The sequence below is a fragment of the Anser anser genome, assembly GCF_964211835.1.
Source record: "Anser anser genome assembly, contig: HAP1_SCAFFOLD_122, whole genome shotgun sequence".
NCBI lineage: Eukaryota > Metazoa > Chordata > Aves > Anseriformes > Anatidae > Anser > Anser anser.
The window spans coordinates 192,102-220,020 of NW_028153782.1; the positions used below are offsets into that span (position 1 = coordinate 192,102).

Here is a 27,919-nt window from a genome sequence, read left to right on the forward strand (position 1 = left end):
GATGTAGAAAGTAATGAAAGTGCCACTTACTAAAATTTCAATACTACCCATCTTATAAAAGAACAAAAAACTAACAAAAGGGACAAAAAAAAAAAAAGAAAAAGAAAAAAAAGAAGGCTTTCTTTTTACTTTCCAAAAGTTTATAATGTTCTTTTTATGGGAACCCTGCTTGCTTGGCATTTTCCTGTTGACAAAGGCCAGCAAGTGGGCAGTTCCCACTTAGGAGGAGTGACCCCATGACCAATTCAGCATGTCAAGAGCCACTCAAGGTGTTCCCTACCAAGCCCTCCTCAAAGAGCTTGATTACTGACTGCGTGATCACAACTGCAGCAGCCATCCACGATTATAACCCTTTATTAGGGAAATACATCTACGTGCCTCTGTGATATGGTGTTTCATCAGTCTGACAAAGTAATGATAAAAACAGATAAGCACAGAAAGAGTACTGATGGGTACACAAGGAAAAGTAATTAGGCACAAAATCACAGCAAACCTCATTTACAACAATTTTTTAGTTAATCAGATTACCAAAGTAGTATATATACATGTATAACATAAATACAAATATAAGAAAGAGAAGCAGAAGGAGAAAAAGGGGAAAAAGAGGGGACAAGGAAATAAAGGGACAAAAAAAAAAAAAGAAAAAGGGGAAAGGAAAAGGTATTTGCTAATCAAAAGGTTAAAAAATTAAATCAAGTTTCAACCAAGCATTTATAACAAAACTGCCACATGAAGTCAGTCAAAAGGGCAGCATTATTCTGCAATAGTAATCATGTATTTTGGCTTTCTTAATCAAAAATACATTAAATACAAAAACTGTATCGTCTATCAAAGCACCAAAAACAGATTAAAACAGTGTTTGTAAGGTGATAATTGGGCTCCACTAATCTCAAAAATAATTTAAATTTGGAATTCAATACAGACAAGAGTTCACTCTAAATTCTGAGAAGTAAATACATTCACAGACGTTCTTTCGAATAGGAAGTCTGAATTAATTGAAATTTGTTATTGATATTCACTGAAGCTAGGTATATATTGAGACATTCTCCCTTCCCTCAGAAACATGCAAAAGCATTCAAAAAACAGCAAAATATTAACACAATGAAAAGATCAAGGAGAAGATTCCAGAGTTGGTAATGCTAAAATTTAATTATATCGCTAAGCTGTTAGTAAAATAATTTACAACAGAAAATAAAAATGAATCACTATATCAAGTGAGCTTTTGATATGTATTAAACCTAGACAGCTTTCAGGTCAGGAAGCAACCAGTAAAATTCAGTCCATCAACTGGTAAAAAAGAACATTGTTCAGGTGGTTTCTCCATACAAACCCCATCTTGAACACCTGGATCCTTTTATTTATTTACTTATTTGTTTGTTTGTTTGTTTATTTATTTATTATCTGGTCATTTTTTTTCTCTGGCTGATATCATGAGTGGTCAGACCGCTATCACTGCCCTGGCACAGTAATGTTAGTTACTTCTCCAAAAAGTCATAAAACATCCTATGCAGAAACTTAATAGAAGCAGCTAGGTTTAGGTTTCCAGCTCCAAGATGCTGTTAAGCAAACAATGAATGAACGAAGCTGTGGCTGCCCCATCCCTGGAGGTATTCAAGACCAGGTTGGATGAGGCTGTGGCCAACCTGATCTAGTAGGTGCCATCCCTGCCCATGGCAGAGGGGTTGGAAGTGGATGATCTTTAAGGTCCCTTCCAACCTGAGCCATTCTGTGATTCGAAGAATGGTGCACTCAGTAGTATTCTTTATATCTATACTCTAAGGCATATACATGTAACTTTTCATAACATAGAATGCATATCCCTAACAAGAAATTTTTAAAAAATAGTATTGAAAAAAAAAGAAGAATTAAGAGAACAAAGATAAATTAGGAAAGTACATTTTAAATTTAAATCCAAAATGTTTGTTGTAAAGTATTCTCACAGGTTTACTTTTTTCTAGGAATAATAAAAAAAAAAAAAATCCCAATTCTATTGTTTTGAACAATTACATTGTAATGCAATTATCATACTCACATCCTGCAAACTTTTATCCTTTTAATCCAAATGCTTGCTTTTCGGTTCAGTGTACTCTTCATGTGCTAAACCTAAGTCCATACAGGGCTAAACCAGGCAAGGTGAAGCGTTCAGCAAATAGCTGCATAATACTTCCAGCAGCCAGCTCAGATCGACCCGGAGGAGCTACGGGGCTGGACACAGGGTCCGTGCCACCAGAGAGCTGCCAGGACACCAGCCCCATCCCCTGCCACGTGCACTTCCAACCTCGAAGAACAGAGGGGCGTTCATATACCACCCTTACACCACGGAGGAGATGCTCCCAGACTGCCTGACACTACACGGGTCCAGTTCAGTCCCGTTTCACTCCTCGTGGTATGTGAAACCAGCTCTTTAGGTGTTCCTCTGACAGCAGTATGGAAACAGGACAAAGAGGGCTATTCAGAAGCAGCAATAAAAGTTAAAACAGCTGCTTTGACATGGTGGCTTAACCGTGGCCAGCAGCTCCTCCAGCTAGTGAAAAGAACTCTTGACCAGGAATAAGGTGATACCAATCACTGGGAAAGCCACTTCCCTGTTTTTATCCTCAGCTTATTTTTTCCTGTAAAATGGCTATGTATGGACATGAAGTTTCATATCGTCACAGACAGTAAACCCTGGCAATGCTTATGATGCTGCCAAAAGAAATACAACCTCAAAGTGTGTAAAGCATTTCTTATACAACAAGACTAATGTGAAATGACTGATCATTAGGGAAATTCTTTCAGTAAAAAAAATCATAATTATTATGTAGCAAGAACTACAGATGAATTAGGACAACTGACAGGAGCTTCAAAATGTTTCTTACACTTTTTTAAACATGCAGTACAAGAAAATAGGAGAAATTAGAGTTTTGACTAAGTTTAAGGTACCATGAGAATTTCAATGTTAAGAACTAACTAGAACCACAAAATAATTAAATAAATAAATGAAAAATAGCTTTGAAGTTAATAACTTTTGACAAAATCTGGAATTTCTGCAGAACCTGAGTGTTCTGAAAGACACATGAGAAACTTAATTTCCACTGTGAATCTACATGGCTGTCATTATTAAACCACACTTCTCTAAAAGACTTTCTTTTCTATCAGGGTATCTCAAAAAGGGGGAAGTGAAATTGCTTGTGGAACATTACTCAATTTGCTTGCATTCAGTGTTCACCCCCTCTTCAATTTTTTCAGGATTATCTACTGATTTAATTAGAGGCAGGCTCTAGCTCTAAAGAACTGCATTAAAGTAGGATTTGCCACATTAGACTTTCCATAGTGCCTCTCATCAGAGGAAACACCTTCTCTCCAGGTTTAATCCATCATTTATTTGATTTTTGAGGCTATTTTAATTTTTCTGAGTCATAGCAGGAGAGATATGTTGTTATTTTGAGAAGTAATGAAAACAAGCAGTAGGTGTCCAGCGCACTCATTTCAACATTCTACTATTTTCAAATGACTTTTTCCCCGTTAAAACGCAGTCTGATCAAACCCTTGAGGCATCCCTGGAGGTTTTCAAGGCCAGGTTGGACTAGGCTGTGGGCCGACCTGATCTAATGGGTGGCATCCCTGCCCATGGCACTGGGGTTGGAAACTGATGATCTTTAAGGTCCCTTCCAACCCAAGCTATTCTGTGATTCTATGAAAATTTACATAAGTAAGATAGATATGGTTTTGAAACAGACACTAACCAAAGGGAATTACCAAGTAAGGAGAAAATCCTAGCTCCATTAAGCAGTACGGCAGTGAGTAACCCACAACACATAAACCCTTAAGCCCTGTCCATCAACACTACACAGTGATTTAAATGGCCCTCCTATGCTTTTCTAACTTTTTGACATGTAGCAACCTCTAAAACCCAAAAATGTTTAAAAACTGCCAGATATTTCACAGTGAAATAGTCAAGTCTGTATTTTACATTTGTAATTTTCAAAAAATTACTTCATAACTCATAGGTCTAATCATTTTCCACATAAACTGATGACAGAATGTCAGCCTATGGAAATCTGTATCCCATCACAGAAATCACTAGAACAATAAAAATCTTCAAATAACGTTGCTTCAGTTTATTATATATAGTAAATGAGATTTATGTCGTAACATATGCATATGGATCTGTTCTGGCATCCTAACTTCCATGAGTTAAGACTCAAAAAATGCTGGAGCATAAGGACTGCCTAAACAGTTGTCTGTTTGTTGATTATCACTTCCACAAAATAAAAGTGATTTATCCCCAGATCCCAAAGTCTCCAAGTTCTCAGTCTCACCACCACTCACTCATGAGCACAAACACAGGCCACGTCCCCAGCCCACATACCCTGCAGGTTCTGGCCCTCTGGTTGTGCCAGGTGCCAAACTGATAGCTGTCTGCACCTTAACTGGGGGGCTGATAACTGCCAGTGAGAGATTACATTGTGTAGAAGGAAAAAACAGCAATCAGATTTAAAAAAAACTGATTTCTGTTTGTGCTTACCAGGTAAAATGAACAGCCCTAGTATGCATATATGCTCTCACAAAGCACACACACAATTTCCATGGCCTGTTCCACCTACATTCATCAAGAAGACCAAGGTCTTTCCTTTCTCACATAGATTTCACTACAGACATCTGGTTTTATTTATGCTTGGTCTCAATTCAGGCCTATTCAGATAGGGCAGGCATTCAACCTGAATCTGCTCCTAAAAAAAGAAAATATAAAGAAGCTTCAGCAGATACAAGACTCTCTTGCTCCTTCATTACTCATCATTACTTATCTGTGTTCTTTGGAATCATATTTTTCATGTTATACATTTTCCTCCAGTTTGTGGACAAAATTCAGAGCTAGTTTTAATATCTGTGGTCTAAGTATAGAGAGCATAAAGCAAGAAAGGATAACATTGTTTTTAATGGCTTGGAAAAAATATAGTTATGGATGCACTTAAAGCTTATTTAAAATTGAACTGCCTTGACAATACCACTAAGCCGTAAATAATACATCCTTGTTAGAACTAATTATTTTGATTATTTTACCCGTGCTATTAATAATTGCAATACATTGAATGCTTATGAACATATGTCTATGTCTGTAGTTTCATTAAAGTTCTTACATGCTTTCTTTTCTCGCTGACTTATGCTACAATTTACGGAACAGTACAAGCACATCTACAGCACAGTGCATCTTTGTTTTCATGCTCATTCACTACTGCTGTGAGGTGCTGGCTGCCAGCCTCGGAAACTGAAATCTTCTATTTGTCCACAAAATACCAACCAGGCTGAAAGCAATAGCACGGGCGTACACGTAACCCTGCCAGTATCCTTCAACCCTAATTTGAAGAGTCATGTCTAGTACTGAAAGGATGATCTCTGCAGTCATTTCATTCTTGGCTTCTGCTAATTAGTTGAAGTGAGGGATGCTACCAAGGTCTAGAGAAAAGTTCAGATTCTATCTCCTCCTTGCTTACTTCTTTTTCCAGGACAGACCACCTGTTCCTCGGTTCACTCTCTGACCCTGCCAAGTGTGGGAAAGCTGCTTACTGTTGGCACACTTTTCACCATCCACTTCATGATCAACAGAGCCTACGGCTTGCACCATACACAGCAAAAGCAGAACACTGGTTGTATTTGTTCAGCTGCCAGTTCAATCCCTGTTGCAGCCACCATTTTCAAGGTATAGCCTACAGTTGTAACTCAGGATAAATGGCAGAAAACTGTACTTTCACACACGTGAATCAAAAAAGTTACCCTTTCATGCTGCTTACTTCTATCTACTTACTTGTTTACCTCAATACCACTCTGCATTCTTGGCCACCTTACACTCAAAACTTGAACCATCATTTCTAATCCTAGTTTCCCCCTTTGTGCCAGAGACTCTAAAAAAATTCCTTGAGACAAACCAGTTTCTCCCACAGAAAGAAAGCGGAGAACTGCTTGCAATAGTCTCTGTTTTTATTCTGAAAAGGATTGCCTTTTTAATGTAATGAGTAGCCAAGGTAGAATAAAATAACTAGTTCTGAACTACATGCATTAACCAGCCACCTTTTAATCAAGCAAGCCAATCCCGCAAAGGAATAACATCTTCCCTGTGTGCCATAAAGATGTTCGAAAACCATGTTTTCTGAAATGGGATCTTCTAGTGATCAACAACAGCGTGAGGAGCTTCTTGCCTATTGTTTGCTAATGTGGAATCACTGTGGATATCTGTTGTGGATATCTAAGAGCTAGCCTACGCTTCCTGTACAGAATAAAAATACTTCTTCTGCATAAGGTAAGGACTATGTAAGTAGTAGATGTTCAGTGTGGAAGCTGGTGCTGGCAGACCACTGTAGTATGTTTTCAGTAAAAGTGGAAAATGTACCTTAGACAAATAGGAGGTAATACAAGAGCACGTGTGGTGGTATTTCTGTATTTACTTATGTAACTGAGCTGTGGGAAGCAGGACAGACGATATAGCCAAGACACTCTTGTTAGTAACTCAAAGAGGGAAAAGACTCCTGATTATAAACTAATTTAAGTTTTCTGAACAGTGTTCACATGCAGATAATAGTATCACCTGAGGGCCCTTACAGCCTGTTATCCTAAAATCCTCCACTAGATGAGAAGGGAGACCAGAACACTGTGCTTCAGAAACCCCACTGCATTCTCATTAGCAGAAGACTGCAATAATAGTCACACTGGGATATTCTGGGGGCTATGAGCTGACAGAAGTATCTAATTATCAAGGAATATTGAACATGCAGATCAAACAAATAAACTGCAAGTCTAATTCTACAGTGACACCCAAGTTATAAATGTTTTTTCTGACAGAAAAAGTTCTGCATTGCTTTTTAGTTCTCACTTTAGTTTTTCCCATTATCTTACTAAATATTATTTTTCCGAAAAAAAAAAAAAAGTGTTAAAACCAAGAGCTATAAAAAAGATCAAAACTGAAAGAACTTTCTAAATAGCATACAGAATTTTCATGAAAATATAAACAGTTAAGTCATTAGATAATAAATGCAAAATGGTTTCTTACATTGATCTCCAGTCAAAGAACCCATACACAGTCTGAAACAAGGGCCCACTATTTCTTCAGACACATATCAACACAATGCAAGCAATACCATGTAATTAACACTGTGCTAATCTGTTATGCATAAATTGAGTACTGCAGCTGATACATATGAATAGAGAATAGGGTACAATACCTGTCCAAAGTTAATAACATAGTTTCGTTCATTTCAGGTACATCATCAGCTTTAATGGTGATGTTAATTGTGGTATCACTTTGTCCAGATAAGAAAACCACGGAGCCGTTAAAAGGACTTATATCATCCTGTGTTACCGCCTTTTGATTGGGACCAGAGGGTTTCAAACTCCAGAACACAGTTGCTTGACCATCAGTCCCATCTCGATGCAATGCAATGGAAACCTGTGAAACACATTAATTTGTTGTGACTTGCAAAAGTAGATGCAAAACCGATTACTCCCTTGCAAATTACTATTTGAATAAATAATAATAAAAACAAAAGTTTGGCCAGTTCTAATTTGAGAATGGGAAATGATCTATCTTATTCAGGATTTGTCTCAGTCCTACTTTACATGACTATGCTCGCAATTGGTGAGAGAGACTAACTGCAGTATCTTTTGCTCTGTGTGAGCATCAAGGGCTAACTGGTTTTAGATACTTACACAGAAAGCAAAGACCAATCTCAGTTCTCTGGAAATCAGTAACAGATTATTTCAGAGCATTTTTTTTTTTTTTAAAGAAGAGAATATTTAGGATAAGACAGAACTTACAGGAAGGCTTTTCCTCACATTAATTGTCAAATGCTACACTGAATACAGCAAACTCCACCTTCTCCAAATAAGTTTTCCATAGCAAAAGACAATATAAAAAGGCTTACTTACCAGCGTAGCAGGGGAATCTTCTGGTTCAGAAAGAATAATCGGTAGATTGCTAATAAAGCCTATTTCTCCATTTGCAATATCTGGAGTAATCCTCAAAGAAATATTTCGAATTTCGCCTAATCTAGGACTCACAGATGGGACTAGAGGAATTCTATTCACCAGTTCAACTCCTTCCAGCTGTAGGAAAAAGTAAAAGAAAAGTGAGAAATAAGAAGCCTCAGCACCAAGTCAGAACAGTTCTGACATTTCAGAGTAATTTTCATATAAAGGAAGTATACATCTCCAGAGCAAATTCTTCCTACTGATAGCACTGCTGTTATAAAAATTTGTAAGTAGACATGTCAAAGAAATTAAGTGGATATTGTTGAGCTGTCAGCAGAATGGTACACCTCCCAGACAAATCATGTTAGTGTATGTAATTAAACACAGATCAAGCCAGAGAGAGAGACTCTGTTCCAGATCAGCTGATACATTACTAGAGCTATTAACAACAGTCATTGATGAGCAGCATAGGCAATTGTCTAACATCATTTTTTGTGTCTCGCATTGATAAAAATCTAGGGAAATCACTGAAGTCATAATAATTTACAGCCCTTGATCAAACAGCCAAATAATAATCCACTTTTCTTTCCTCTCCACAAAATTTTAAGGAATTCTCTATCTAAGAACTACCAGAGCCACATTAAGAATTTAAATTCAGTACAGTATTTCAAAACTGTATTTTACTTGTCACTGCATTTCTGATAGATTATAGATACTAAGAGGAAATAGATTTTTTTTCATCCTTTTCTTTAAAAGGGAAGCATCACTCGCTAAGCCCAGCACCAGTAGTGACACACCAAGGAAAGCAGAACTTGCCTGTTTAATTATTTCCTTTAAATATTATTTATTCCATGTGATTCTGTCTACATGCATCATTACAATAAATGTTTCCATAACAGATTTGCATATATTTCTGTGAACATTTCACTGGGGCATAAACTCCCACTGACATTTTTTCTTGGAGTTATCAGGTGTTATCATAGAGTAAAGCTTTATTTTTTGGGGATAAAATAGTGGCCTTTCTTAAATTCATATAGTAATCATGGTTCACCATTTCAAAAGATGATTTTTAAAGTCTTACAGTTCTTGAAACCAAACTCTATAAATATGTGGGCTGTATCATATTTTGTTCCACAACTGCTTGAGTAACACCCAGAAATATGCATGAACATTTATCTGATGATAGATGGAAATGTTTTACAAATACTGTATTTAGTAACTGATTCTCAACCATTCCAACTTGTTATCAAAAGTCTGAAGAACAGATGATGGCACTGTTTGTTTCTCCTCTTTTCTGAGCTTTCTCCTAGCATAGGCCCCGATTCTGCAATTAACAGGATGAAAGTGCACCATTGTGCGGTTATTAGCTCAGTAAACTTTCTGAAATACTACACAGCCAAAACAATTTGCTCTATTTAAAGTGTATGCTGTATTTGGATCCTGTATGGTACCTTTGGAATAAAGTAATAATCAATAAAGAACAGAGATTTTACTCTTTCTGCAATGTTTCCTTTAGTACCTTTTAAAGGAAACCAGTACAAAGAGAAAAAAATATATAGTTATTTGAACAATAACAATTAGTTTATGAGCTTAATTTTCAGAGTTAATCTTCCTAGCTATACCAAAAACCGCATCTCTGATTACAGCACGTTATTTAATTGAAGGTGTCACTAAGGAATATATCTCACATTAACATTATCTCCTGTACCTTTATTCATCCTACAGTTTCATTTGCTTCTCTGCTGATTCCTGAGTCAATTCTTTATTTTGCCTAAGTACAACTCATTCTAAACATGTTCACTGAGATTATCATTTATTCACGATGCAGAAGGATTGTCACAGTGATAAATAGTGGTGTTTTCCTTCTCTATGAGTTTCTAAATTAATTATTTGAGCTGGAAAGCTCCTCTGATTTAATTTCTTCAAACAAAGATTTTATTTATAGTTCATGGAGAAAGTACAGAAAAAAAAAAAAACAGATTGGAATCTACAGTTTGAAAATCCAGGCAAAGTGCTTGGAATGACTGAACATTCTGAAATATTTATCAGATGTGTGTCTTGACTACAGTCAAAGGACAAAAAAAAAAAAAACAAAAAAAAACATTGAATACATGGAATTAGACATTTAAGAATTTTGTGGATCTCTCAAACCTCTTGCAATCATAAAACATACTAACGTGTTCTAGTATTTCAGAAGGCAATTCCTAATCTAACTGTGAATGCCATAAATAAATAAATAAATAAAATTGCATATTAGATAAACAATATAATTCTGGCAAAACTTTTTGTTCTCATTATTCCTCCTGTAAGAGAATGTAGGGAGAAGGATGTGGAGGGAGGAAATCTTTCAAAGGTCTTAGAAGTGATTACAACGTCTTTGGTAGACTATAAGGAAAATATAAAACCTGGCAAATTTGAAATTCATGGATATAACATCAACACCTTCAACGATGATAAAAGTTATCTTTTACAAATTGAGATAGAAAAAAAAAAGGAAAGAAAAAAGTGAAGAAAACTATACAGGGAAAAAAAAAAGTAAGTTCTCCTAACAAATTTATATATAAATGCAATATAATATACATATAATATATAATGTATATTTGACCCTTTTTAATTTAGAATAGTTCAGCTGGAAGAGCAAAGATCACAGTATCACAGAATTGTAGGGGTTGGAAGGGACCTGGTCAGGCTGGAGAGTTGGGCAGGAAGAAACCAGATGAGGTTTAACAAGAGCAAGTGTAGAGTCCTGCATTTGGGAAGGAACAACCGCAAGTATCAGTACAGGCTGGGGGATGACCTGCTGGAGAAGGACCTGTATCAAGCCCAAGATACATTTACTTGCATGTCATTTCTGAAATTTTTCCTGCTTCAGTAATTTAATTTTAAGAACCTTATTTTTTTCACGTTCCAAGTCAGAGGCCAAGCAGAAACATGCTTCAAGGGGCAAGCAACAGACAACGCTGATCTCATTTTGATAAATTCCATGATTAGTACCTGAATCCTCTTTAGTTTTAAAATTTGTTTAATTACTAATGATTAGGGATAGAAAACTTTATAGCATAGTTATGAAAGATGTCTTTTTAAATAAGAAAATCTTTGCTTCAGAGCTAAGCACTTTTTTTTTTTTACAGGAATGGTCATTTAAATTACAGTCAAGGGGAAGGATCAATTATTGAATCATATTCCTCATATTAAATAAGCTAAAAAACAAAAACAAAAACAAAACAGCTGAGATACCTGTATGAGGAAATGAGCACCATTTTGAAGAAATGCATCTTTTCTTATTGGTATACTCAAAGTATGATGTGTTTTTCCTTCTGGAAACAGGAGGATGCTGTTTCTAGACATATTTAGAATGCCATCTTTTGCTCTCTCAGGATCCAGAGCTCCAGCTGGAATATACAGTGCAGTATAAACTAACTGCACATTTCCAACTGTTCCTTTCTCCCTTACAAAACTCAAGGATAAAAAGCGTCCTGTTGGATTACTTTCAATCTTCTGATTCTCCAAAGGATAAAACTTTATTACGCCATAAACATCATCGCTGTCCTGAATGTAAAACAAAAGCTGCAAAACAGAAAACAGCATCACTTACTCAATGCTACAATTAATATACACCACAGTTTTCACGTTTTCATGAAAGTATGTCCTGACTGTCATCATACATTTTTATCGTTAGTGAATTGGCACTCAAGAAAGAAATCAGATTGACAGCCCCAAAGTGTTGCTTGTGCACAAGCAGCACACCACTGATAGCAGCAACTTTCCTGCTATGCCTCATCTATGTCAGAATGAGCTTTGAATAACTGATTTTTGGTTCAGCAGCCAAAGTGAATAATTTGAATATATTTCAGACTGTGAAAAAATCATTTAATTCACCAAATTCATTCCAATCATATGTTCAAAAAGCAAAGTAGGGACCTGAGTCACAGAATTGTCAGTAATGCTAATTACCCCTTATTTAAAAGTTCAGAGGTTAGTCTTAATCACTAAGCCATCCTCTTGAAGCTGTTACTCTGTGTAAAACATTCCAGTACCTACAGCAAATAAGCAAGTGAAAATAAATGCTCAACCTTCTCTTAGCAAGCAACCAATCAAGATAGCAGTTATGCAATGATATTTATGATGGGAATATTCTAAGCTAAATGCTACTGCATTAAATAGGTCTGGCCTTATAAAATATGTTAAGCCAAAGACTTTGGATGTGGCTCTTTATACTGAGAATACATCAGCTTGCTTCACTTAAACTCAAGCACAACTACTTCAATTTAGCCAATCCACCAAAACTGGTGGATCCTAATCCTAATCCTACTCCCTAATTATTATCTATCACCTCCTCAAAACAAGTTCTGAAATCAAACTTACCTCAGATGGTTCGCTGACTTCTGCGCCTCCCTGTATTGTATGAGCTAAGAGCTTCAGAAGATAGGGCTCTGCTTCTTCTGGTATGTTATCATCAATAATGGTCAGTGAAAGTGTGACCAGCATCTGTCCTTGATCAAAATGTATCTCCCCGGTCTCTGGAACAAGGTCTGCAGTCACAGGTGACAGATCACTGCTATTTCGAGTTATGACCCAGGTCACAGAAACATTTCCATGTGTTCCACCATTTCTTACGATCGTGATCCCTTCAAACCTGTGGTTTTGAATGAAAATAAAAATCTGTAACATGCAATTATAATTAATATCGGTTTACTTAGCTATCTGTTCCCTGGAAGATTTATACTGACTTCAGTGGAATCGATATTAACTGCTGCTACTGACATTTGAGTCAGGACTTAAAATTTGTGAAATCATACCACAGAAGTAGACTTTTCTCAGGTTGCTTATTCATGAGATAATATACATAAAGACATGAGTAATATATCTAAAGACATTAGTTAAAATTTATTTTGTTTACAGTAAGAAAGATACTGAGAAGAGGAAAGTTGGCATGTTTATATTTTTTCTCAGGAAAGATGTTAAATTTCAGAAAACTTTTTCTCAACTAAATTTCTACACTGTTTTATGGACTATATCAAAATACAATTGTCAGGCATGAGTGTTTAAATAATGATTTTATTTAAAATAAAGTGACTCAACTATTTGCCTATGCACTGAAATATAATTTATCAATATTTGTGATTATGGAAATGTCACGTTTCCTGTATCTGTGTATAAGAAAGAAAAAAAAAAAAGTGAATATTGAAGTGCTGGGCTCTACATACTAGAAATTGTTCATAAAATCATAGGTTGATACATTACCTCTTTCTCTGGGGATGAACCACCATCACTAGCTAGCAGTGGACATTTTTACTAAAACTGGCAATATTGTATAGATATTAGTTCTGCTTGTAAAGATGTGTGTGGAGATTTGTTTTTAATTTATCTGTAAAATTACATGTATTTAACTTTTTTGGAAGTCTATGGGTATTCAGTACTTCACAGAAGACACTCACCACCATTTTTTAACCAGAGACTGACTTTAAATACAGTATAGACAAAGATTTACTGGGAAAGGAAGCCTGAAATATATTTTCCACTTGTATGAATGGGTGTGTGGCCGCATCACAACTTCACTGATCCATCTTTTAGATTAAGGGTTTTTCAGTATTTTGATAATGTCATTAAATATTTACAGTTCTCATATATAGTTCATAAATATTAAAATACTTCTGCATAATTAGACATTTTCTCCCTTGAAAATTCTATATCGTTTATAATAATTACACAGTAGGTGATTTCTATATTAATTTTTCACTACTGATTTTATAATTACTGTCAGTGAAATCCTAAGGATGCTTTACAGTGCCAAACAAATCCCTTAACATGACGAGATACTGTTTGAAGATCTGTAGTACCTTGAAATTTGGTCTTCATCAATGATAACAGTTTGAGTAAACAGGATACTGTTGATTGAAAGCACTCCATAGGGTTTATCATTTGGTTGGATGGTGACGTGAACAACAGATGGATTAACCAAAACAGCATCTCCCTGTAACGTGTCCTTAAGGAGCATAATTTGGAAGGTCTCAGCAATTTCTGGTATGGCATCATCAAGGATCTTGAATTTCATATATACTTCATGAACTAGAGGTGTGAAGACAATAGTTGTATTTGGCTGAAGATCTAGGAAGTCTAAATTGAGCTGCGCATGTGCTGTTGAATTCCCAGTTATGATGGTGTAACTGACGGAGACTTCACATTCATCAGGTCCAATTAATTTTCCACTGTCATCCTTACCACGAATCACTTGAATTGTGAGCATTTCGACTTCCTCAGGCACCATGTAAGTGCTCTGAGCAAATCGCACAGGGCTGTCATTTTTCTTAATATTAATCTGAACAGAATTCCTTGTGGTGTTGATTTCAGCCCCTCCCTCCACACTCCTGAGATGAACAACAAACAATTCATCATTTTCAGGTATCTGGAAAAATAATAGTAGCAACAGGGTGTAAGTCCCATTTCAAATATATGCAGAACACTTACTTAGAAATATGTTATGTATATTTAGCAATAAAGGGAAATAATACAAACATTACAACCCTTTTCACATTAAAATAAACAGGCAAAAAGAAACTCGCTTGCAACTTTGAAAATCCCTTCTCAAAACTGAATGTTTCCATTTTCTAAGACATACTTCTATGCTATGGAAATATGAAAAAGTGGGAAAAGACAAAAAAAAAAAAAGGGCAAACAAAAACTAGGCAAGAATCAGATGAAGCTCTATCTTTCCAACTAGAGAGTGTGAGGAGATCCAAACTCAACTTGTGGAAGTTGCTCTGCTTGGACACAAGTGTTCCTGACAGTTATTTAGTCTGACATCTTTATTTGCTGATGTTAACACCATTTTACATCTATGCATGCCTGAAAGAACAGAGGAACAACATATGAACACAACCTACCTTGGCCCTTTTGTTCCTATTCAACGGGAAAAAGAACAGTTCCTACTTTCAGACAGACTCACATTCCCAGCACAGCTTCAGTCACAGCTCTGAGAATGTGCTTGCTGATGCTTATCTATTAATTAGACTTTGGCATTTCTACATGTGGTTTGTTTAGAACTGCACTTTAGTTTTAGCTCTTTAGTCTCTAATAACTGATGCAGCAGACAAAAAAGAAGGGTTTATAAGCCTTGAATTGCAGAATTTAATATTTTTTACTTTATATTATTACATTTTATTCCCCAGTCTTGATAGGCTAAGTCTGTTGAACTGGAAAATATCATTATTTTATTAATACAGAGAGATTAGAAGGAAATATTTAAATATTACATAAGATCCTCACATCTCATTCTTGTTGTGGACTCTCAGAAAAAACAGTATTATTTGCTTCTGAGATAAATTCCACAACAAAATTGCTTATGTGTTACTAATGGCATTGCTTTGTTATAGGGCTGATGAATCCTTTCCATGTAGTTCTGTTTACTGAGCAAAAAAAGTTCAGAATTCCTTGTGGTCCAATATTTCTTCTCTTTTTACACATTTGTTAATTGGCCACCCTTAGATCCTGTTTCAGGGCACAAAGGGTATGCACGCCGCTGTCTTTGTAGCTGAGGCCAATTTTGTCCCTTGTTTGACTTGTGGCACTTAAACTTGCATAATATTATTGACTGATGCAGGTTGTTTGTTTTTTTTTCCAGCGTGAGATTTGCAAGCTCTCTGTCACCTCTCTCCTACACTACTATTTCCTATTTTATCTTATTAAAATTGATGTTAACTTACGCTTGTTTTAGTTCACTAGTTCATATACTGTCTTGCAGTACAAAAATACGCATTTGACAGTCAGAACGTACATGCCATTTTAGTTGCAGATAAAATCTTAGTATCCTACATAAATAAGGCATTGTGGAGCTTTCAATTACATCATGATTGACCAATAAATACATGAGTCAAACTTCGAATATAATAGTATAAATGATTTCCAGTGCTGCCTTGCCTCTTTAATTTTCTCTTAAAGTTGCAATTATACTTAAAAAGGAAACCTGCACAGGAAAAGTACTATAAATGCAGAGCTGTGGAAATCAGAACTGCAGTCCCCTACCTTCTGTAAGGCTGCACAATTCAGAAAAATACTTGTTTCATTGGTTTCCCTAACTCAGATCCTAAAAGCTCAAATTAAGTTCTGACAGTAGTGTTACTGGATTCTTGTGAACTCTATCATCATCATCATCAATAAAGGTTTTTGTGCAAAATTCATCTTTCACATACACTTGTGAAAGACTTTCAAAGAGTGGAAAGACGTTGACTAGACACACCAAATACAGATCAAACTTTTAGAAACAGAAGTTTGAGAGCATTTCTCAGAATAAAAATAAATAAAATCACATCCTCCCAAGAGAAAAGACCCTAATAATTTATTTCTGTGTGTAAGTCACTGAAATATTACATTGAATTGGAAAGAGATGTTTCTACACTTCAGCACCCCAGGTTGGCACAGCCTCTTAACACTAGAGTATCAGTAGAAATGTGGAAGGACATTTTTTATAACTAAGAGTAAAAAGGAAACAAGCTGCTTTACAGTTCTGTGCTCACTTCTGAGACACACACCTTTCACCATTATTGTTTTCTTATGAATTTCTTACTAAGCTGTTTTGTATCATATATACTTATTTTGATGTCTCAGTTTTCCCTCTTAAGCTTATTATAAAGGAAAAGAAAAACACAAAAGAAAAGTGCAGGTAAGAAAAAAGGAAAATCACAAGTTGCAAATTAGAAGAATGTTTTGTTTACTCTGAGATAAAAAGAAAGCCTCACAACCTATGAGTTATGTTGTGGTTTTTTTTTGTTTTGGTTTGGTTTTTTTGTGTGTGTGTTGTTTTTTTTTTTCAATTGGCCAATCTGAAAACAGAAAAATGTTAATTATCACCTAGTATTCATGCTTTCCACAAGACTGCATGTTTGTTTCAGGAATCTCATCTATTTTTAGGATTTTTTCAAATATGTTTCTACCCTGAAACATATTTGAAAAAAAAAAACCACAAACAAACAACGACAAAAAATATTTTTGAATCTGCCTTTTCCCTGTGAATCTTCAATGTGTAATATTCTTTCTTTAGTGACAAAGATAACATGTCTGCTCAGCCAGGATATGCACATAAACTAAAACTATTCACTGATGAGAATTAAAGAGGGAGCTTGGAAAGAGTAAAAATAATAGACCAGAGAGCCAAAATTTAACATCACTTCATCAAATAGAACTGCTTTTAACCTTATTTAAGCCAAGCCTTTTTGTAACTTATTACTCTAAGTCTTTCCAGAACTTCAGTTAACCTTCTACGTATCAAAGCCTAAGATGAAGTCAGCTTGTTCCTACCTGATCATCAAGCACTGTTAAATTATAAATCAGCTTTGATCTCCCAGGTGTGAATGTAATATTTCCCTTAGCTGGACTTAGGTCTTCTTCAGCTGGGTTTGGACCATCTTTTATCTGCAAAGAATTGATTTGTCTGATGAGAAGTCTATAAAGCAGGAATACAAATCCAGTGCAAGTACAATAACCAATATGCAGTGTGACTTGCATAACAAATGACTATCTGTTCAGCCATCTCCAACTTACAACTTACATGAACATTCAGTTGTGAAAATCTGCTCTTTTCTGGCAGACAGTGTAAGTCAGAACAACCACTCTGAAGAAATCCCGTATTTCCAGAATAAGAGGAAGAAAACTACTTCCATATAGGCCTATGGGGACTCTTTAGTATATTCTGATGCATAACTGACTCTTTCATATTACAGAAAGGATATTCATGCAAATTCAGTTTGAATCAATAGTATTTCATAATAAATTCCAAGACAAAGTAATAGTACTTACTGGTTTTGTGTCCCTTCTATCTTAACTTGTGATATTAAAGATACTAAATTTAACAGTCAAACTCAAAATACTACAAAGCCTCTTAAAGGTCATATGGGATTTTTTGGTTTTAGAACATTTTGTAAATTATTTTTCAACATACATATATAATGATGTGAGACAGACCTAAGTAATTGTCCAGAGAGTAAGATTTACTGTACCTTAAAACAAACATATTTGCAAAAAATTGCACAGAGAATCATATTCAGTACTTTAACTATTCATGCTATATTTAGTATTAATAAAATCCAGTGCAAAGCTTTTCTGGTTTTGACAGGTCTAGACTAAAGCTTTGAGGTCTAGATTAAAGCCTTACCCTATAGGACCAGGCAACTAGTACAGAAATATCTATATGAAAGATTTTATATATAATTTTAAAGTAAATAATAGAGTCTGAGCTAGATAAGAAAAAGAAAGCAATGAAGTCAGTAATTGTATCACATTCAAATCACATATGTAAATAACAGGATAAGTATTCAACATGATTAATTATTTCAAAAGCTTCATTTGCAGGGGATTCAAGATAGAGATCAAGATACAGATGATTATAGATACAGAAATTCACCAAATCCTGAGCACTCACAGTTCAAAGTTGGGATAATCATTAAAGACTCACTTGAATATTTGTATGTAAAATAAATATTTTTTAAAAAAATTAAAAAAACTTAGATAAGACACTTCTTACATACTTAATATGCATTATTTTCTAGTAATACATACTGATGTTGCCTCACGTACCTTTCTAAATGACAGAATATACTCGGTTTTCTCTAGTACCTCTTAACGTTAAACAGTCAATTAAACAGTCAGATAATTACAGTATTTTCTATATGACGGTTAATATGAATCCCTTTTATGAAACAGATCTACCTAATGTAGATGTAGGTATTTTGTCCTTCTTCCCCTTTTGCAAACACTTCAATAAATTATGATTACAGCCTCTCAGTTTAATCCAACAGACTACTGTATGAAGTCTTTTGGATAAACTCACCTCAAAAGTTATGACGACCGTCCCATAGGTTCCCCTCTCTCTAATTAGAGTGAGCGGCACAAATTCATTTCTGCCCCTGGGCTCATTCACTGTGATTAAGGCAGACTAATGAGGAAGAAAAGGAACAGACAATCAGACACAGATCAAATATCACAGCAGAATGAAGAAACTGTTACCATAGAAATATCAAACTCCCACAGACAAGTTAATCCAATCCGCAAACCAGTCCACTGATGGCATACATTTCCTAGCAACCAATTAGTTCAGCTAATGAAAACCTTAAAAGATTTCAGATAAAAATGTATCACGTAATGCAATTTGTGTGTTTTTGTTGTTGTTGTTGTTTGTTTGTTTCTGTAAATGAACATAGTCAACATACACAAAGCACTGACATATCATCACTGGTATTTTTAGGAGCTCCTACACCCATTAAAAATAGGTTTTCACCATCATGAAGTCGTTTATTAGATAGCTAGCTATAAATGTACTCAGGACAATCATTTAGGTCACTGGTCACTTTTTTAGGCTATTGTAGGTAACAGATTTTGAAGATATCCACAAATCCCAGAAGCAGCTTGGCTTAGTACTGTGGCTCTAACATTTTCTTATGTTCTTATGTTTTTTCAGAGAAGTCCTATACAAAATTATATTGTCAGAATGCTGTCAATAAGGCATAGCTACTCGTTCTACTAATACAACCTCTGTATTATTGCAAATATCATCTGCTGGAGTAACAACAGCATCTTATCGCAGAGGGTGTTATAAAATGCATATATTATGACAATGTTCCCTCAGTAATTGGTAATTAACCCTACTGCAAGAAGCTGTGCCTGCTCTTCAGAGGAACAGGTTTATATTCAGAAGCTACTTCTTTGTTTACATGCTACATTTCAAAACTGAAATAACAGTAGCAATAAAAACAAACCAGATGTAAATTGTACACTCAGGTAGAGAGTATTTATACATCCAAACAAGTCTGGAATTTTAACTGTTATAAATTTCCAATAGAAACAAAAATAATATGTCAGAAATACATGCTTATAGATTTACTTCCTTTCATTATCCTTTCAGAAATAAGCAAACTACCCACATTAAAGCCAGAGAAGACTGAAGAATATTCAAACCTGGATGGAACTGGAACTGTTTGTGTGACTCACAATAATCAAATAGTCTTCTTCCTCCACGGCAAAATGTTTCACACGTCTGGTATCCAGAACAGAAAGAGTCTGTATCTGCAAGGGAAATATGAGGGTGACTATGTTTATCTACATATGTATATAAACAAATACATTTTATATTACATTGTATATAGTGAGAAAAAGTACGCATAGAATGTTAAGAATTCCAAAATTATGTATAAAACTATACATGAAATAGCTTTTAAAACTTTATATTTTATATATATATATATATATATATAAGCAACTAATTTACAGAATTAACATAACTTATCATACATTTTCCAGAAAATGTTCTATGACTTGATTGCTTGAGAATTTCTTCCCCCACTTCCAAGCAGAGCTACAGGCTGGGAGATGAGTGGTTGGAAAGCTGCCTGGCCGAGAGGGACCTGGGAGTATTGGTTGATAGTCGGCTGAATATGAGCCAGCAGTGTGCCCAGGTGGCCAAGAAGGCCAACAGCATCCTGGCCTGTATAAGAAGCAGCGTGGCCAGCAGGGCTAGGGAAGTGATTGTGCCCCTGTACTCGGCTCTGGTGAGGCCACACCTCGAGTACTGTGTTCAGCTTTGGGCCCCTTGCTACAGGAAGGACATGGACGTGCTCGAGCGAGTCCAGAGAAAGGCAACGAAGCTGGTGAGGGGTCTGGAGAACAAGTCTTATGAGGAGCGGCTGAGGGAGCTGGGGTTGTTCAGCCTGGAGAAGAGGAGGCTCAGGGGCGACCTTATCGCACTCTACAGGTACCTTAAAGGAGGCTGTAGAGAGGTGGGGGTTGGTCTGTTCTCCCACGTGCCTGGTGACAGGACGAGGGGGAATGGGCTAAAGTTGCGCCAGGGGAGGTTTAGGTTGGATGTTAGGAAAAACTTCTTTACCGAAAGGGTTGTTAGGCATTGGAATGGGCTGCCCAGGGAAGTGGTTGAGTCACCATCCCTGGAGGTCTTTAAGAGACGTTTAGATGTTCAGCTTAGTGATATGGTTTAGTGAAGGACTTGTTAGTGTTAGGTCAGAGGTTGGACTAGGTGATTTTGGAGGTCTCTTCCTACCTAGACAATTCTGTGATTCTGTGATTCCCAGGTAATCCTCCCTGCACCCTCAAATGTAAATATATAAAAAATACAAACAATGTAAACAACTAACTATGACAAACTTACATCACTGAAGTTATGTAGTATTTTAGGACACAAAACTAACTCTTGTCACACAGAGTGCTTTTTTCTAAAACATGGCCAGACTGGAGGACCTCCCTTGGTCCTTGCCAACCCATACTATTTTAAGATTTTAAAATTAAAATCGATTTACCCACAACAATCTGTGTCCAGCCATGAATGCATACACACTGTTGTTAGAAGCTCCCTGTGTGGCTCCTCCATGAGTAACCACAAGGTAGGAAGAGGCTCCAATTTGGAAAGACACACAACTTGTAGGATTCCACATACTGAAATTCTGCAAGAAGAATAAAAAAAAAGTAAGATTGTGACTTAAATTCCTTATTAACTAGCATGTCTGGTGTTCAAAAACAAACATTTACCTCAACAGGAACAAATACTCCTTTCCACTGGTAGACAGTAGAAAACAAAGCTGGAGGCATACGCAACAGAACACCGTACAGGATTTCTCTTGAGGTAAAGAAACACCAACCAGATGCTGATTCTTCCACAAAACTTTGCAAGACAGATAGGACACTGATACCACCCCCTGCAATATAGTAAAAAATAAAATAAAATAAAATAAAATAAAATAAAATAAAATAAAATAAAATAAAATAAAATAAAATAAAAACACTATTTACTATTATATTACTCTTGAGATCTTTTCTAACCCCATTCCCATTATTTACCTCCCAAAGCCAGACCTAGTATGAGAAATGATGAAGTTGTGTCTTAGTATTTGTTATAAGTGTATATAAATACATAGAAATGTTACAATGCTAAGGATATAATGAGAGTTAAGCAGTAAATGTATTTTTCATTCATTACAACTGCACATGGAAGACATATAGGCAATTTGAGTCTGACTCATAATAATTGATCTTGGAATTTAGCTAACAAGAGAATTAGCTAGATAGCAAGTAGTAAAGAAAAAAAAAAAAAGACAAATTACAAAATGTTCATGTTTTGTTCCCCATTTACAACATGTTCATGTTTTTATTCCAAGACGGTCCCTAAGCACCGTCTTGTCAGAACTAAACTCCAGGAGCTAGACTCTTGCATGTCACATGTCATTTATACTGTGTTAGAAAGATCCTGAGTTACAAGTAGTACGGAACAAATTTTATTACACACACACAAATAAATAAATAAATAAATGGCTAGTGACAATAATGTTCATATTAGCAGCAAAGACAGAAATAGAGATTACTGAAACTGGCAGAAGTGGCTGATGACAAGGTGATTCTTAAGCAGCTAAAGTATTTTATCTACTAAATCTTACATAGGAAAATATTAACTGAATTGTGTCTGAATACTTGAATTTACATTCCCAAGCTACATCTCCTGTATGCTTGGCTACTCTCTTACTATCTCCACTTCTACAAAAGCAGTGGACATTCTCTGTAAAGTGAACGTACTGATGCCAAATGCAGTATCTGATGATGTCTCCCACTCAACGCTCACAGAAACGTTAAGCCCATTACTCCGTGAAACTTTCAAATAAGCTGTAGTGTTGGCTTCTTCAATTATGATGAAATTTGTCCTAAATGTGAGAATCATAAAAATAAGGAAAAAATTATTTTATAGTATATTCATTGCTGTAATAAAAATAAGATTTTTACTGTACAATTCCAGATGCAGAATATACAACAGAAATAAAAAGAAAATATTAATAACAGGTTTCAGTATCTGATGGACTGGTAGCTACATTAATTAGGGTTTCCCAATGATCCTTACTACAATCATGCAAAATCATAGGCAATTCAACAAAATCTTTAAACAGACTGAAATTTAAGTATATTAAATTCACGTAATAAATGTTTAGATAATATTATTATTAAATATTAATATAAATTATTAACTCTAAACATCAATGTATTAATAAAATAGCATACATACATTTTTTATTTAAATAGTAAATTTATTTAATCTGTATGGTTTCAGCTGAATGGTTTTTAAAAATGGCAGTCCATATGTGTCACTTGCTTCTGAAAAACAGCCTTCAGTGAAAGTATATTTTTTACAGGTTTAAAAATGAAAGTAAATTATAAAACGTATGACTTCCTGGACACTGATATGAAGTTTGGAACTTTTAACATGGAATACTATCAGTGGAATATGTAGGCACTAGTGAAGTATTAGTTTATAAAGAAAAATAATAATAAATAAATTGAAATTTTGGATTATGAATAGTCCTTTTTATGCATTTTTCTACTCTTTTGTTTAGCAGTAATAGTATTTCACAATACCTTTCAAAGTTACAGATTTACAAATTGGGTTGCTGAATTTCTTTAATGCGATCCATCAAAAACAAAATTGTAGAGAAATATTATCTCTTTGGAGTATGAGCAACTATCTCCTTTTTACTGATCAGTGTAAAGTACCTATTTCCAACTGTATAGATGCTGAAAAGCCCTAGTGGAGCCTGGTTTTGTAATATTGTAATCATAGTTTCCACTCTCGTGCCTAGTCTGGCTCCTCCAGTTGGATTGAACAGGGTGACAATGAAGTGCTCATCCATTTCTGGTTCTTCATCTAGTACCGCAGAAATATGCAGCGTCTGATAACAAAACAAGCATACAATGTTATTGAGACATGATAACAGATGATGACACAGCTCTATCAGAATGTGCTACCTTTTTTTTAAATTTATTTCACTATAAGGCTTTGGATAGCATAGCAGGAGAAGAGCAGCTCATGAAGCTGGAGAGGACAGAATTGAGGCAAGCTCAGACTGAGTTCAGACTGAGGTTCTAAAGCCATCCATCTAGTGGCCTCCATTGGTGCAACACTAAGATGAGCATATTCACTTTTCGTTGTTGTTGTTCTCTTTTCTTTCTTTTCTCATCCTATGATCCTCTGAAGTTTTTGATCCTAATTTCATACTTTTGTTCTCTATTTATTCCATACATTTTTGGGTAGTTTATACTCACAACACAGCTATAAGTGTAATCAGTTAAGTTGGTTTTAATTTATTTTAGTTGGCAGCTAAGCTATCTTCAGGGAAACAGGGTAATCTCACTACTGGTGCTGTCAAGAAAGAAAAGGAAAAGGAAAAAAAAAAAGCAAGAATAGTGAGAGATTTGAAATACTCTTTCCTCTCGATGCTTCTTTCCCTCTCCTACACCACTGTGGATGAAGATCAGGTCTTCTAAAGGCAATCTCAAACTAGCAAAGAGCAATCTAGAGAAAGCTAAGTGCTTCACTTTCATTTGGGGCTCACTGTCATCCTTCACACTACTCAAACAAGCAAAAAATTTCATAGGTACGCATAGCCTTGCTGTACAAAATAAAAAGTTAGTGATGATGCATTTGGAAATAATACAAAATTTACAATGTTTTATATTTCTGTTCATTTCCACAATAAACCATATTTACCAACTATATTAAGAAGGCTCCAACTTCTTATAGATCTGCTGCATTGTGATTCCAAATGCATCTAAAGGCCAGAAATTGAAAACCAGTGTTTCCAAGAAAAGTTTGTCTCAGTTTCTATCCTATTGCCTGTAATATGCTAACACTAGCTTCACCAGCTTTACTGGCAAAAATAAATAAATCGAATTGTGATTAAACCTTAGAAGAGTCAGGATTCACAAACTTAAGCTAGTTCATTTTGTAGCTGACATTCTTGTGAGGACAGTATAGAGGCAGTGAGCTTAATACTTAAGTTATTTTCCAATCCTAAGACAGACAACTGTTCTACTTTTTGTATTTGTTGCAGCACATTCTGTTTAGTTCAGACTAACTAAAATGTTAAATTACAGAATGGGATTTTTACTTTGATCTTAACTATTAGGCTTGCAAATTATCACTTTAATTTAAAGTAAGTTTGCATTTCAGCTATAGATTGACTACATAAAAAGAACTGTTCCAAAGCACACATGAACGTTATCTATAGTGTACTGTTTTCAATTTACCTCAACCCTTACAAACTAAGAAACACCTAAAGATGAGCCCATTTAATTTTCACACACTTCCACATCAGATAATAACAGGAAATCAGTCACAGCTCATGACTCAATTCACTTTATGAATGAAAGAAGTAGAAAAAATAAACAGAAGATAAAGCACAGACATTTCTGAAATCTTTCCAATATTTCCAAAAAAAAAGCTTCCTAGACTTCTCTGGTAATAACTAGCATATTACCTTGAACCTGACTCCCTCTTCGAGCACAATATATCCTTGAGAAGGGGTCAAATCCATTGTTGCCTCTGAAGAATTAATCTCACTTACAAGATACTGAACAGTCACAGCGCCAAATATTCCCTGAGGTGGTTCTCTGATAATATTCAATACTGCAACACTTTCCATCAAATGGATAGATGTTTGCTCTCTCAGAAAGAAGTGATTGCTGTTATTGAATGACAAAACTCCATGGCCATCATCATTGGCAAGTATAGTAATTGTAGCTTTTGAAAAAGAAATAATGAAAATATTCTTTGGTTAACATAGTAAAATATAAATATACATATATAGTAACATAATACATAACATAAACACAAATACATTCTTCCTTTAGTGTGTATATAATGCTTATGTGTCCATGACATTACCTGAAGAGAATGGGAAGGCATTTCACTTTAACTAGGAAGATCTCTAGACAGGAAGAATATAGTCTCTCCTAGAAAAGGATTATGAACTCTCTAAAAAGACCTCAGTTCAGTGAGGTAGTACACATTGAAAAACTCATCTTCGTGCTTTCTGATTCATTGCTTTACATATAAACTTTTTAATTGCACAGATTTCACAGGGATGTTTCAGAACCTTCCAAAGGAGTATAAAGATTCACCATAGCAGGACAATGGTGCTTTCTGAAATATGATTATTCAGAAAAGTGGAATTAAAATGTGTGCCACAGAATTCTAAAGAAATGGAACATTAAAACTAAGTTTTACCTGTTGTGTTCTCCCCTAATTCCAGCCCCAGAGATGGATTTGTTAAAATTAACTGGAACTTCTCATCACCTTCAGGAATCTCATCATCAAAAATCATGACATCAACAGATTTATGCCTTTCTCCATCAGCAAAAAAAAGAGTCTAGCGTTGAAACACATAAAGCACCGAATACTTACATCAGTTAATATCACACAGAAATTTTTGACTACGGTAAACAGAATTCTGTGAAATAGGAAGGAAGGGAAAGCATAGGAAGAGCCATATTCTCTGTTCCTTATAAACTGATTGAATCAGAAATATAAAGGTTCAGCACATTACAGAATGAGGACAAGAAAGAATAATTTATTTTGAAAGTCCTGTTGCAAAAATAGTCTATGAAAAAGTTTGTATGTCTAATCAAAATTAAATTTGAAATCGATGTTTGAAAGTTTACATTTTGCTTTATATTAAAAAATATATTTTTAAAAAAGAAATAAATAGTAAGAATAAGAATATTTTTATTTCATTCTATTTAGATTACCAAAGCAACTGAAACAAGCTGAAACATCTAGCATCACTACTGATCATTCTGCAGAATAATCAAGAAGATATTCTTTTACGGAAGCTGAAAGAATAAAAAGTACTAGATTTAGAGTTGCTTCTTACCCTTGAGGTTACATTAAAATCCAAACCCAGCTGGGCCTCCAAATTTTGGGCATAAAAAAATACAGACACATTGCCATATGATCCTCTGTTTCGGTAAGCCATTACTGTCAGATTCCCATGAGATTCACTAACTTCAAAACTAAAATAAAAAGAATAATTCTCAATGTTCACTGATTATGTTCTTTTGAAAAAGATAGTACATTTTTATTACATTTTCACTCTGAATTATTCCCTACCTTATAGTTCTCTAACGCATCCTTTTTACCTTTTTTCTCTTATCTAAATTGAATTAAGTAACACGAGGTTTTTGTTTTGTTTTGTTTTGTTTTTTGCTTACATGAATGGTGAGGCTGGAAGAGTTGATGCAGGCTGGGGAGGTTAGGCAAATTGGTGATATAAAAGGACAACAGTGAAAGTAGTAATAAGTAAAAGAATTCTGATTAGATGAATAGTGAATTTTTGTTTTCAGTGTGGGAATCCCACTTTCTAGTTCAGCTGAATTGAATGATTACTTTACCATCTCAAAGACATGGCCCTATTTTTAACAGGAGTTTTACTTTTAGAAAGAAAATGGGCAACACCAATCACTAATTGGCACAGTAAGTTCTTCAAGGAAGATGAGACTTACTTGGTACCTTCCCATTCAATTACTCCTCTTACACCATCATTAGCATCGATAACAATTTGAGAAGCTAAACCTTCCACATCTAAAAGGCAAAACAGAAAGACAAAAATTAAAGAACAATAAAATCAATTTTCTTGATTTTCAAGAATCACAGAAGCATTTATTCAATCGGTACTAATATTACAGTGTCTTTACAAAAAATGCGTAGGAGAAAATGGGAGTGGGCAAGATAACTGGAAAGAGTCCTTACTACTAGAAGTGCAATAATGCGTCTTGAATTAGCACTGTAATATTTAATAATGCATAAAAAAAAAAAAGACTAAGGAAAATGTAGAAAGTTAAACAGCACATAAAACATTAGAAAACAATAAAGTCTAGATTTGCGATGGAATCTTAATTTGTCTTCACTATAAGTGTTTATTACAATGACATTCAATATTTTGCATTTGCCATTCTGAGTATGAGAAAGACAATGAGGAAGAATAATAAATGATTCAGCATTTCATCTTCTATTTGTGCTTCAGTGCCTCATCATACATTCTAATGGCACACCTCAGATTTCACTACAAATACACAACTATTAATTTATTTGTGGGGTGTTCACATACTGTAATATTCTACTGCTCCATAAAGACATACAGGTATTTACAATTAGCCTGAAATC

The 27,919-nt window shown here is 35.1% G+C and overlaps 1 pseudogene across 1 annotated transcript in view; it reads right to left on the bottom strand.

Moving 5' to 3' along the window:
* The window catches only part of LOC310891475 (adhesion G-protein coupled receptor V1-like), an 87,315-nt pseudogene that overhangs the window by 56,243 nt on the left and 3,153 nt on the right, over positions 1–27,919 (bottom strand). The window contains exons 2-17 of the transcript in view: positions 27,259–27,337; positions 26,631–26,769; positions 25,985–26,126; positions 25,236–25,498; positions 23,473–23,648; positions 22,507–22,631; positions 21,469–21,635; positions 21,240–21,383; positions 19,888–19,995; positions 18,764–18,868; positions 17,236–17,349; positions 13,782–14,347; positions 12,307–12,577; positions 11,179–11,508; positions 7,900–8,076; positions 7,197–7,420 (exon numbers count right to left, since the gene is read on the bottom strand). The product of the transcript in view is annotated as an adhesion G-protein coupled receptor V1-like (transcript). The remainder of the gene's footprint in view (positions 1–7,196; positions 7,421–7,899; positions 8,077–11,178; positions 11,509–12,306; positions 12,578–13,781; positions 14,348–17,235; positions 17,350–18,763; positions 18,869–19,887; positions 19,996–21,239; positions 21,384–21,468; positions 21,636–22,506; positions 22,632–23,472; positions 23,649–25,235; positions 25,499–25,984; positions 26,127–26,630; positions 26,770–27,258; positions 27,338–27,919) is intronic.